Source organism: Mauremys reevesii, unplaced genomic scaffold (genome assembly GCF_016161935.1).
Source record: "Mauremys reevesii isolate NIE-2019 unplaced genomic scaffold, ASM1616193v1 Contig40, whole genome shotgun sequence".
NCBI classification, from domain to species: domain Eukaryota; kingdom Metazoa; phylum Chordata; order Testudines; family Geoemydidae; genus Mauremys; species Mauremys reevesii.
The window spans coordinates 159683-172484 of record NW_024100852.1 but is presented as its reverse complement, the minus strand read 5'-3'; positions in this window follow the sequence as shown (position 1 = coordinate 172484).

Below are 12802 nucleotides of genomic sequence, written 5' to 3'. Positions count from 1 at the left end.
GTGAGCTGGCCCAGACTGTGGACTTTCAGCAGGAAGCAGTTCAAATTTTGCAACCAAGAAGGCCCGGAAAACACCGCTTTAATTATTCAAACAGATAAAAATGCCAGCGTTTACCATGCAGACAAGAAAAGTCACATTTGCTGTTCAGGCGTTAGAAAGTGAAGTGTTACTTAAAATTTTTGAACAAGGCATTTTTAGTTGTTAGTTCTCCTTTACTGGAGTAGGTAGCAGAGCAGTACCATGAGAGGTGTAGACAGGGCTGCCCAGAGTGGGGGGCAAGTGGGGCAATTTACCCCAGGCCCCAGGCCCAGCAGGGGCCCCCACGAGAGTTTTTCGGGGCCACTAGAGCGGGGTCCTTCACTCGCTCCGGGGGCCCCGGAAAACTCTCGCGGGGCCCGGTCCCCCGGAGCTTCTTCGCTCCCAGTCTTCGCTGGCGGGGGGTCCTTCCTCTCCGGGATAGAAGGACCCCCCCTCCACCAAATTACCGCCGAAGCAGGACCCGCCACCGGAGTGCAGCCAGGTCTTCGGCGGTAATTCGGCGGTGGGGGGATCCTTCCATTCCGGGACCCGCCGCCGAAGTGCCCCGAAGACCCGCGGTGGGGGCTGCACTTCGGCGGTGGGTCCCGCTTCGGCGGTAATTCAGCGGAGGGGGGTCCCCGCCGTGGGTCTTTGGGCACTTTGGCGGCGGGTCCCGGAATGGAAGGGGCCCCCCGCCGCCGACTTACTGCCGAAGCGGGGCCCCCCGCCGCCGAAGACCCCGGGCCCCCGGAATCCTCTGGGCGGCCCTGGGTGTAGAACAGGAAGAAGGCAGAATTGAGACCTTTCAAAGTTTTGGCCCAAGCAAGGAGGCATGGCAGTATCATTTGAGCTCCCCGCCTCAGGTGCCAAAATGTTGCAGGCCAGCCCTAGCTTCTGAGCATGCACAGAGTGGGCAAGGGGGCAGATTTTTGTAGGTATTGAAGTGCCTAACTCCCATGGATGTCAGTGAGAGTTAGGTGCCTGAGTTCCTTTAAACACCTGGCCCAAGGGGTCTCTGGCAGGCTGGGTCTGAGCTGGCTCCTGTGCAGTGAATAAAGTGCTTTGCCATCTCTCTGCCCAACCTGCCTCCTGCGAACGTCGCTAAGCATCACCTGGGCCATGATTTAGTTGGGCTTGGTCCTGCTTTGAGGAGGGGGTTGGACTAGATGATCTCCTGAGGTCCCTTCCAACCCTGAGATTCTATGATTCTATGATTGCCTCCCCGAGTCCGCTGGGGTCCTGGGGAAACTTCGCAGTGACAAAGAGTCAGTTGAAGCAGCATTTTCTCATCCCAACAGGGGCTGCAGACACACCCAGATGCAGAGAATCGTGAATATCACAGATCAAGGGGGACAGGGTGTGAAAATAAATCATTTATGCCCTGATCGATCTCTCTCTCTCTCTCTGCCTCTCTCTCTCTCTCTCTCTCTTTCTCACACACACACACACACACACACACACAAACAGTTTCATTAGCACAGAGTTGAGGCTGCCCCAGGGTATCTTGCGCCCACCCAGAACGCTGAGACCAGCCAAACTTGCACGTCTGAAAACCAGAACATTCTGAGTTCAGGTATTTCACATTCAAGCTTCCTAAAACCAGGAAACCAAGGGAAGAGCCAGGGCCACGCAACATTAACAATGCCCTCGTTGAGCACTGCCCCGTACGCCCAAGCTCTCCCTTCACACTGTAGCAAACAGGAGCTACACGCACCCACCCCTCCTCACAGACTGAGCCTGCTGCACCCTAAGAACTCCGCCTCTGCTACATTTACTCCCCTTTCCCCAGCCCCTCGCTCCTACGTGCATGACGCCAATTAATGCTCGACTTTCCCTCACACATCAGCAAACCCACAGAGCAGACCCACCTACCTGCTGACAGTCCCCGTGCTGAGAATATCCCTGACCCCTGCGACTGGCACAGCCTGCACAACACAGTGCTGCACAGGGCAAACTGGGTCTCTCAAGTACAAACACCTCTTGGGCCTTCATTCACCACCCCTCCCCCATGGCCTCAGAGCCCATCACAAGCCTGCCATTGTTCTCAGGCAAACCCCTCCATCTTTCACACAGCCACACCTGGCACAGGGAACGCAGCCAGAGTGCAGGCCCATGGTTCCCAGTGGCTGTCGCCAGCTCCCAGGAAGCAGAGGTGAGGTGCGTGGGCGTTAACCTTAACTCTGCATTTCCTGGGGTTCACAATGTGAACTTTGCTGGGCTCGACACTCTGACAGGGCAGGAGCTATCGCCGGGCACCTGAACTCTGCGTTACCAAAGGGTATTGTCCATGACTACTGTGGAAGCATCTCTCTCAAGTCTGTCCTCCCCAGTTCTGTGCCACCAAAACAGCTTCTCTGCAGACACCCTGTCATGGAGGAGAATTCCTGCTACCGTCAGCTACTGACTGGGGGAACTGGGCAAGTGGCTTCAACTCCTTGTGCCTGGTGAAATGGGAATTCTCCCCTGCCTCTGAGGGCTGTTAGGAGGGTGAAAACCAGGTATGATTGGCAGTAGTTGAGATGCTAGAGTGGTGATGGCACCTAGCTAGACACGGCCAAGACAGAATGCCGTGTCCTCATCCCAGAGAGAAAAGCAGCCTCAGCCAGGCAACCCAGGAGACCCTGGGCCTGCTGCAGCTCAGCCATAGAACTGACAAGCCCGAGAGACAAAGACACAGAAGGAGCAGAATGGCCGGCAGCTCCTCTGGCGTGGCTGAACTGCCCCCAGCCCTTCATGCATCTGCTTCTGCTGAGTCCTGTCCGGGCTCTGTACAGCAGCCTTGCTGGAGGAGCCATGCTTGGAGGAGCTGCCAGCATAGGGCCACCCAGTGGCCCCAGATTCTGCTTCTTTCCCCGCAGCGGGAGGAAGATTCCCCCGCCCCCCCCGCCAGTTAACATGGGATGGATCATGGGGAGGGATGGGGTAGAAAGTGGGGGCCCCAGGCTGGAACCAAGGTGGGGAGATGCCACATGGGGAGGTCACGTAGCCCCCTTTAGCTTGTGTCCCCTTTGTGTCCCTCCCATGCGGGCAGCGTACCGATAAGGAATGAATTCTACTTGCACCACTGAGTGAGGCTCTACTGAAGGTGAAGGGACAATCAGCACTTTGAACGATTCCACTGAGTTACAAAGAAAGGGACTGATCTGACAGCTGCCAGTGAGAGCTTGGCCATGAACGTCAGTGGAAGTTCTCACCAGCAGAGACCCTCCCTAGTTTCCAGCTTTTGACAGACCTTATCTAGCAGATGTTAGAGGGATTTTGCAGCATTGGAACGGACGTTATCTCAGTAACCACAATGTTCAGCATAAAGCCTGTGACAGACCAGCTGGGAGAGCAGCGTCCCCCTCCCACTGGGGAGAGAGATCCCCCCAGTCATGAGGCCAGTAGCAGACATGGCCCAGTCTCTCACAGGATCTGTGGCTTTTCTTCTCTCTAACCTCGGGGAGCACGTGGCAGATCAGAGAGAGCCTGCGGCTTCTCTGTTCCCTTCTCCCTGCAGATCACAAGGGGAGAGATCAGATGCGACAGCCACAGAGACGTCTTTCCCTGACACACTGAGGAGCAGAGACAGACAGGCCTTCCCTGCTGCCAAGTCCCTGAGGGGCTGCTGCGATTCTCACCACTTCTCCCAATGGTCCTGCCGCTGGGCCTCTGCCTGCTCTGTGAGTATGGACACAACTGGCTGGGTTTAGCTTGGCTTTGAGGGAGACTGGGAACAGCTAATGAGTCACTTAATTAGGTCTAATCCTGTAGGGTGTGCTGAGCCCCTCCTAAGAGGTATGTTCAGGGTCTGCTTTCTAGGCATCCGCAGCTCCACTAATTACACTGGAACAATTTCACAAGGGTCGTGGTGGATTCTCCATCACTGGCAGTTTTTAAATCAACATTGGCTGGTTTTCTAGCAGATCTGCTCTGTTCAACCAGGATTATTGTGGGGAAGTTCTAGACAATCACAATGGTCCCTTTGGTCTTGTACTCTGTGAATCTAGGAACCGTGTGCGTCCATGGCAGCCCCAGCGAAGGTGCGGTGTTCAGTAGCCTCTAAGAGCTGTCCCATAGAGCACAGCCTTGTATTGCCATCACGGTCAGCAACTGTAAAACGCTTTCAACTCTTTATTCCAACTCTCCTTTCTGCTGCATGTTTGAATTCAGAGGCAAATGCTGCGAAATATGTTCTGTTTGCAGCAGAGTAATACATGAAACTCAGCTATAACACTGACCCAGCAAGACAGCAGGATTTATGCAGGATTTACATTTTTATATTAAGTTTTTATATTAAGTTTTTCACTCTGTGCATGGGTCTGTACTGGACTATCCTAGGAAATCTGAGAATGCAGCTCAATGACAAATTTGCTGCCAACTGAATTTCTACTTTTGATCATTCTTTGAATGTTACTTCCTTCAATAACCTTCCATGCACATATCACCCCAAATCACCCTTTCTTTAATGTCAGGAGCAGTGAAACTGCCAAGTACAAGCCTCAAGTAAATGAAAATTCCAACCAAGACATTTTCAAACATCCTAAAATGTGTCCAAAGTTAACTCATCTATGAGTCACAGAGCTGTAATTTTAAGATCTAATATCACATAAAATGCCAAAAGAAGAAAAAATGTAATGTGAACAATCTTTGTTTTTTGTCCACAAAAAGTACCCTGCCAGCCAGAATTCCCTTCATTTTAGTCTAAAGTTACATTTTCATTGCAAAAAGGGGTTTCTTTGTACATCAAGAAAGCTACTTCCCTGTACAGTCCTAGTGGAGACAAGGCACAGCGGATACAGACCCTACTGGCATGGCTGCCGATAGGGAGGCAAAAGGGGCAGGGACATTAAAGCGCTGGGTATGGGCCGGTGCGGGTTCTTACCGTTATGCAGTACCGGACTGGACCAGCTCACTTTCACCTCAAAATCTCCATGTATTTTTAATTTGTGTTGCTCTGATAAGCTCCCAGTTGACCTGGCTGCACTAACGACGGGAATTTATATTTTATTGCACAGGGGCGCTGGCTGCAAGTCAGGAAATCTGCAGCTCTCCCGGTGAGTGTTGGTGTCATGTAACAATATTAATAATAGACCAGAAGGGCCTGATCCTCGGGCACGCTAAGGCCTGTTGAGAGCACTTGGGCAGTGTAAGGAGGCTAAAAAAGGGTGTAAATTCACACTCCCTTACCAGTAGATGGAGATTTAGTGTAAATAAGAATCAGGCCCTGTGTGTCCAGCGGGGGGAGCAGAGGCCTGAGGATCAGGTCTTATGGGGAACACTTTGGATACCACCATTGACTATATAAAAAGCCTGGTATTGTTTCACTGGGCCAGCCTCAGTCTGACTTCAGTAAGACCGGAGTCAGACCCACAGGATGAGTGCAAGGGGACCAAATCCAGTGGGAGTGTAAATGGTGGCCCAGTTTACACTGGAGTGGGGATAAATTGATTGGGAAAGGGGTAAGAGGTTGTAAGTGGCAAAGCAGTGGAATTTGCACCAGTTTGTGACTGGAGCTCGTAGACACACCTGAGTTAATTCAAATAACAGCGGCGAGGACACGACAGCCTGAGACCCTGTGCAAAGAGCCGGTGCTTTGTTGATTTACCCCCGCTGAGGAGCTGGCCCAAGAGGGATAAAAGCAGAGGAGCTGGTGGGAGCTGACAGGGTGTAAAGCAGGAGGAGGCAGCTCCCCCCGACCCATGTAGGACAAATGGTTTTGAATTTACAAATCCGGCTGGCAAGAGGGAGACCCTTGTTCCCTGTCACATAAAGTCCCCAGCTGAGGTGAGCCCGATCCAGGGTGACACACAAGGGCCTGGCTAGTCTCTGCCATAATTCAAACGTCAGCTCCATGAGAGAGGAGCCGTTTCACCAAATAATGTTTCCTCCCCACCTAGGTGACCTCCCTGCCCCAACACTGATCCTGGACAAGGGCCCTACCCCCCAAGGGGAAACCATCATACTGATCTGCCTCCTTCCTATGGACACCTCGGCAACGCGCGTCATCTTCTGTAAGGATGGAAAGGAAATGTTAATGCTGCCCAAGGACAGAAACAAATTCATTGTTGAGTCAGGCCAGCCAGTCTCTGCAGAGAGCGCAGGGGAGTATTCCTGCCGCTACCAGCACAAGGATGACAGGAACCAGGAGAAGACTTCTCTCCCCAGTGCTCGCCGGTACCTGAGTGCACCAGGTAACATGCTGAACGGACAGAGGGCTGCTTAACACACAGGGGGCAGGCAGCAGGGGCGCGGTGGGAGAAGCAAGTGACAACTAGAGTAAAAGTTTCTAAACTTCCATCTCTTGTGCTGAACTCTCCGTGCCTGAACTGCAGCTCAATGCTCGTTAGTTGAGCTAGATTCCATCTGCCCTCCTGCAGTGTTATGAAGGTGAAGACCAGGACTGACCTGTTCAAAACATGGGCAAATCCTTAAATGTGGAATTTGGCAGGTGCATTGTCATTAATGTCTACACAGGCTTTGCTTGAAGTTCAGAACAGACAGGGGTAAACTAATGCAGTTGGGACCATTTGAAAATCCTCCTGGGCGCATGCACAGCAGGGAATGTTGCAAATTAGAAGCTACTTGTGGCTGCTTATCTAAGTTCTGGATACACATTATCCACATCCAGATCTTGCAGTTCTCCTCCAATGAGCCTGATCAAAACACTGGTATTAAAAACCCTGCCACGTTTGCTTGGTGCTAGAAAAGGGGAAGTTTCAAATTGGACTCAATGCGGCCGCCCCAGACTCTCTCTCCCATTCATGTTCTTGGGCTGATTTCCTTACAGGCGACATGGTAAAGGGACAGGCACCCAGGGGGACTCATTTCAGAGATGGTGGATTCTCCATCACTTGATGTCTCTAGAGTGAGACCGGATGTCTCTTTCTGAATTCTGGGCTCTTGTGCCAAGGATGTTATGGGCTGGAGATATGGGACTAGTCCTGTTACGCAGAAGTCAGTCCATATGATCAGAACAATCCTTTCTGGGTTTCAATATCTGTGAATCTATTTATGAGACAGAGTAAAATATTGTAGTATCAGGACCAGCTGAATCCTAATTGCTTTGAATTCAGTAGAAAGGTTTCCACTGATTTCAGGGAGAGCAGAGCCAGCCCTGTGTGTATATCTCTCCCTGGTGTCACACAGAAGTAATTGAGGTTTTGTAATGTGCCACTCCCTACAGAATCCACCCTGCCAGAGAGAGAATATCCACCCACATCTGACTTCTGTTTGGATTTGGCATTAATATCTCCTGCTTATTGGGCAAGATTACAGGAGGGTGACCCCCCCCCCCCAGTCGTGGCATGCTCAGTACAGCTCTGCTACCCTTTACTCACACAATAAGGATAATAACATTTCATTGCCCTGCATTCAAGATTAAAGTGAATTTTAACCCAAAATGGATGAGGTTGTCAAAGAAAGTCCCTCTGCTGACCTCCTAGGCAAAGCAGCTCTGTACATGAAAATACAGCCTGCAGCTGAGGCCTTTTCCCTGAGTTCATCAATAGTCATCAAGGGAGAGATCATTCAGGACTTGCTGACACATGGGTACTTTACAGGGAAACTGAGGGACACAGAGAGATGATGATTTACCTAAGGTCTCCCAGACGCAGAGGTGGGATTAGGACCCATGTCTCCTGAGTTCACACCCAGTGCTCTAGCCACAAGGCAATACTGCCTTCCTTGAGCAGATTCTTGCTTTGCAAATCAAATGTTCCCATGTCACTATGGGATGCTCCAAGAGACACTCTCAGGTATTTCACTGGCAGTCGCTGCCATTTCATGTCAGGGTTCTGGCTGACGGGATCTGTGATCGCTGTGTGTCTGCCCCACAGATGGTCCCAGCCCTTCTGGGAGTGAAAGCTCAGGAGCAGAGCCATCGCCCCCAGGTAAACAGATTTGCTCAGTGCGAGGGGACTTCCCTGTATGGGATACGGGGGGCCTGGTCTGAGATTAGAGGAGGTCACCCAGCACTCTCAGTGGTGAGACCATTACCCTGCCATAAGCTGCACCTGGATGGGTAGGGACTGCGTGGTAAGAATCCACGAGCGGCAATGGGGTGTTTCACAAGGAGATGGCTAAAGCCAACTCGTTACCTCACTGTGAAAGGTGATGGCAGTCAAGGTGTCCCAGGGCAACTGGCCCTATGACAAGGTAACAGGGGCAGCCCCACTCTGCGCTGTTCCCTGGCAGGGAACATTATCACAGCCCTGTGCCAGATTGGCCATGTGGCTAAGTTTGTCTGGGCCTCGTGATAAGAGAGAAGCATCCAGGGAGCCAAAGAAGGATGGATGGATGGATGTGGGGTGACCAGACACCCCAATATTATCTGAACCATCTGGATATAGAGGTAAATATACCCCACCCCACCCACCACTGCCCACCTGAAAAAAAAGTGTTGTGATTTTTCACACATGCTGTTTGGTCACCCTAGATGTCTGGCCTGGGTTAAAAGAAGCTGAGCAAGGGCTGAAGTTGGCCTCATTTATCCCATGCAGCCCCGGGAAGGAGAACTGTGGGACTCCTGACTCCAGGAGGAGAACCCCTCTGAGATGTCAGCTCAGAGCCCAGAAGGAGAGTGTGATATTCCTCTCCTAAGGGGGGAAGGTACAGGCAGTATCTGCAGGCCCCAGGTCTGTTGGAACCCTGAATGAAAGGAGACCCCAGGATGGACTAATTTGATGCACTGCAAGAGATCTAATAAATGAGACCCCACCCCGCCCCCACAAAGGGGCAGTCTTGTTTCATGTGTCCTGACCTCGGAGAAAGGTCTTGTAAGATGCAAGCGGAAGCTATGAGCAAGACACCTGCAGGGCCACATTGTGCCACAAGAGGGCGCCCTGAGACAGTTGCTTGTGCCTCAAGGCGAGAGGCAGGTTTAACTGAGCGAGGCATCTCATGTCAGCTGTCGTGTTACAAGCACCCCCAATTTCTCACAGTGTGCACCAGGTTTTGGTGGGATGTAAGATGATGTATGGGGGCTTCCCTAACCTGGATCCATGTCCCCTGGGCTCACCCCCATTCTGGGTCCCCAGTCTCTGGGGCTCACCCCCATCCTGGATCCCTTTTGTGTTCCCCCTCTGTATTCTGGATGCTCCCAGCCCCACCAGCGTCTGTCCCTGGGCCCCAGCCTAATCCCCTGTTTTTCTCTCTGTTCCCGGCTGCGCCAATGGTTTTCTAGGACTGGGACTCTTTGTGGGACTCGCCCTCACGGCCGGCCTGGCTCTGGGCCTGCTGGGGTGTTTTCTGATGAAGACAGGTAGGTGCCGGTGGGGCAGAGGATGATCTGGGATGGGTGGCTGTTCCAGGGCATCGCTCTGACACCTTAAATCATAAAGGTTAAAGAACGGCCATGCTGGGTCAGACCAATGGTCCATCTAGCCCAACATCCTTTCTTCAGGCAATTAGTGAGTGATCCATCCCCTGTCGTCCAGTCCCAGCTTCAGACAGTCAGAGACTAGGGACACCCAGAGCATGGGGTTTGTCCAATGGCTAATCGATGGACCTTTCCTCCATGAACTTGGCCACTTCTTTCTAAACCCCATTATACTTTTTGCCTTCACCACATCTGCTGGCAAAGAGTTCCACAGGCTGACTGTGCAATGGGTGAAGTTTTTTTTGTTATAAAGCTGCTGCCTATTTAATTTCATTGAATGCCCCCTGGATCTTGTGTTGTGTGAAGAAGTAACTAACACTTCCTTGTTCAGTTTCTCCACATCAGTTACGATTTCATAGACCTCTATCATATCCCATGTTAATCATCTATTTTCCAAGCTGAAAAGTCCCAAACTTTTTAATCTTTCCGTATACGCAAGCTATTCCACATCTTTAATCATTTTTGTTGCCCTTCTCTGTACCTTTTCCAACTCTAATATATCTTTTTTGACCTAGGGCAACCAGAACTGCACACAGTATTCCAGGTGTGGGTGTGCCATGGATTTATATAGTGGCATTATACTATTTTGTGTCTTATTATCTATCCCTTTCCTAATGGTTCCCAACATTCTGTTTGCTTTTTTCACTGCTGCTGCACACTGAGCAGATGTTTTCAGAGAACTATCCACTGTGACTCCCAGATCTCTTTCTTGAGAGGTAACAGCTAATTTAAATCCCAGTCCAATAGCAGTGAATGGCACGTTTGCTGGTTGTAACCCTGCTGACGAATGGGGAGCAGAGCTGACTGATCTGAGATTGCCCAGCACTGAGGTTTCTGGGCATCTGTCCCCTGCACTAGCCACTGCCCTGTGCTGCCTCCGTGGATCTGCAGCTGCAGGGCTCTGTGGGTAGCTAGACCCCAGAGACCAGTGGGGAGGTGCAGCACATCGGGGCAGAGGTGCACATTGCCAGGCTGGCTCTGGCTTGGCAGTCACCCTAGGCTGTAATGTGCACTGAGCTTCCCTAACACAATTTTCTTTCTCTCGGTAGTTGTGTCGTGCTGCAGGTCTCACAGGTAGGAGGGAACCTCGCCCTGATCCCCAGCTCCCTTCAGGGGCTGCTCCCCAGGTGATGCCCAGGTCTGGGAGGGGGGCTCATTGCTGCCCTGCCTGGGAATCTGCCCTGGGGAGCTGACCTGGGCCATACCCTCCAGCTACTCACAATGCAAATGCTCCTGGGGTTTTGAGGGGCCTGACCCTTGTCTGGGAGCCTCGTCTCCCCCTGCCATAGTGATGGCGATGGTGCTTCTGTCCTCCTGCCCCCATGGCTAATGGCAGTAGGGCCCTGCCCCCGGCACCAGGTGCTGCACGTGGGACTGACACAGCTCTTGTTCCACACAGGGATCCTGGCCCAGACCGGAGCAGCCCAGCCGCTGAAGATCAGATCCAGTGTAAGAGCCTGTTGTTCTGGTACCACCGCGGGGGAGAACTCGGCCGTTTGTCCATCTGTTGGCAGGCATCAGAGTCCTGGGTGTTGGGGCCAGAAAGGGCCCTGGGTAGCCAGGCCAGAGAGTCCTGCCCTGATGGGGACTGTTCTCTCTGCTGCCCCAGCTTCTGCCCAGACCAATGACGATGTGATGGGAGCCCCTGGCCATGAGCAGGGGCAGGACTGGGAGGAGCCCTGGCAACTCCTGCTGGAAGCTGCAGGGTGGGAGCAGGGGCCTGGGCAGACACCTCGCTGTATGGGGAGAAAGGAGACACACACCAGGAACAGCCAGAGCATTTCCCCAAGATCCATAGGCATCTGAGGCCAGCCAGCCCATTAGGGTTCACACTGGCCAGGCAATGCGCAGCGCTGTCTCTCTCCAGTGGGCCCAGCTGGGGTCAGGGCTGGGTCTGTGTCCCTGGAGGATGTGGGTTGGGGTCTCTCCAGGGTGTGGGGAACCTGGTGAGGATGCACTGACCTTGGTTCTCTCCCCCAGATGCCGAGGTCACCAGAGTCGGAACTGTCCAGGTGAGTCGCTGTGCCGGTGCCCGCAGGGCAGACATGGCCCAGGGAGCCAGGTTTGGGCAGAAAGTTCCCATGCAAACAGGCACCAGGAACTATGGCTAAACCCAGGAAAACCCTTGGGCTGATCCCAGTGCCAGTGCCTCTGGCCTAGCCAGGAGTGAGGTTCACCAAGGGGTGATCCCAGCCCTGGGGGATAAATAGTGACTGTCCTGGCATGAAGAAAGAATCATACAATCATAGAAGATTAGTGTTGGAAGAGACCTCAGGAGGTCATCTAGTCCAACCCCCTGCTCAATGCAAGACCAACTCCAACTAAATCATCCCAGCCAGGGCTTTGTCAAGCTGGGCCTTAGAAACCTCTAAGGATGGAGATTCCACCACCTCCCTAGATAATCCATTCCAGTGCTTCACCACCCTCCTAGTGAAATAGTTTTTCCTAATATCCAGCCTAGACCTCCCAGACTTCAACTTGAGACCATTGCTCCTTTTTCTGCCGCCACTGAGAACAGTCTAGCTCCAGCCTCTTTGGCTGCTATTAAATCCCCCTTCACTCTTCTCTGCTGCAGACTAAATAAACCCAGTTCCCTCAACCTCTCCTCAGAAGCAATGTGCCCCAGCCCCCTAATTATTTCTGTTGCCCTCTGCTGGACTGTCTCCAATTTGTCCACATCCTTTCTGTAGTGGGAGGCCCTAAACTGGACGCAATACTCCAGATGTGGCCTCACCAGTGCCGAATAAAGGGGAATAATCACTTCACTTGATCTGCTGGCAATGGCGCCTACTTATACAGCCCAAAATGCCGTTAGCCTTCTTGGCAACAAGGACCCACTGTTAACTCATATCCAGCTTCTCATGCACTGTAATCCCTAGGTCCTTTTTTTCAGGAACTGCTGCTTAGCCAGTTGGTCCCCACCCTGTAACAGTGAATGGGATTCTTCCATCCTAAGTGCAGGACTCTGCACCTGTCCTTGTTGAATCTCATCAGATTTCTTTTGGCCCAATCCTCCAATTTCTCTAGCTCACTCTGGACGCTATCTCTACCCTCCAGCATATCTGCCTCTCCCCCCAGATTAGTGTCACCCGTGAACTTGCTGAGGGTGCAATCCATCCCATCATCCAGATCAGTAATAAAGATGTTGAACAAAACCAGCCCCAGGACCATATCAAAAGCTTAGCTAAAGTCAAGATAGATCACGTCCACTGCTTTCCCCATATCCCAGAGCCAATTAAGTCATCATAGAAGGTAATCAGGTTGGTCGGGCATGACTTGCCCTTGGTGAAAGAAAGAATTTAAGAGTCTGGACTTAATTCTCCAGCCAGTTTCATGTCACTGTAGTGCCACTGGAGTCAATGGGGCCAGATCCCCATTTGGAGTAAATCAGCTGAAGCTCCATTCAAGCCATTGAACCAAATCACC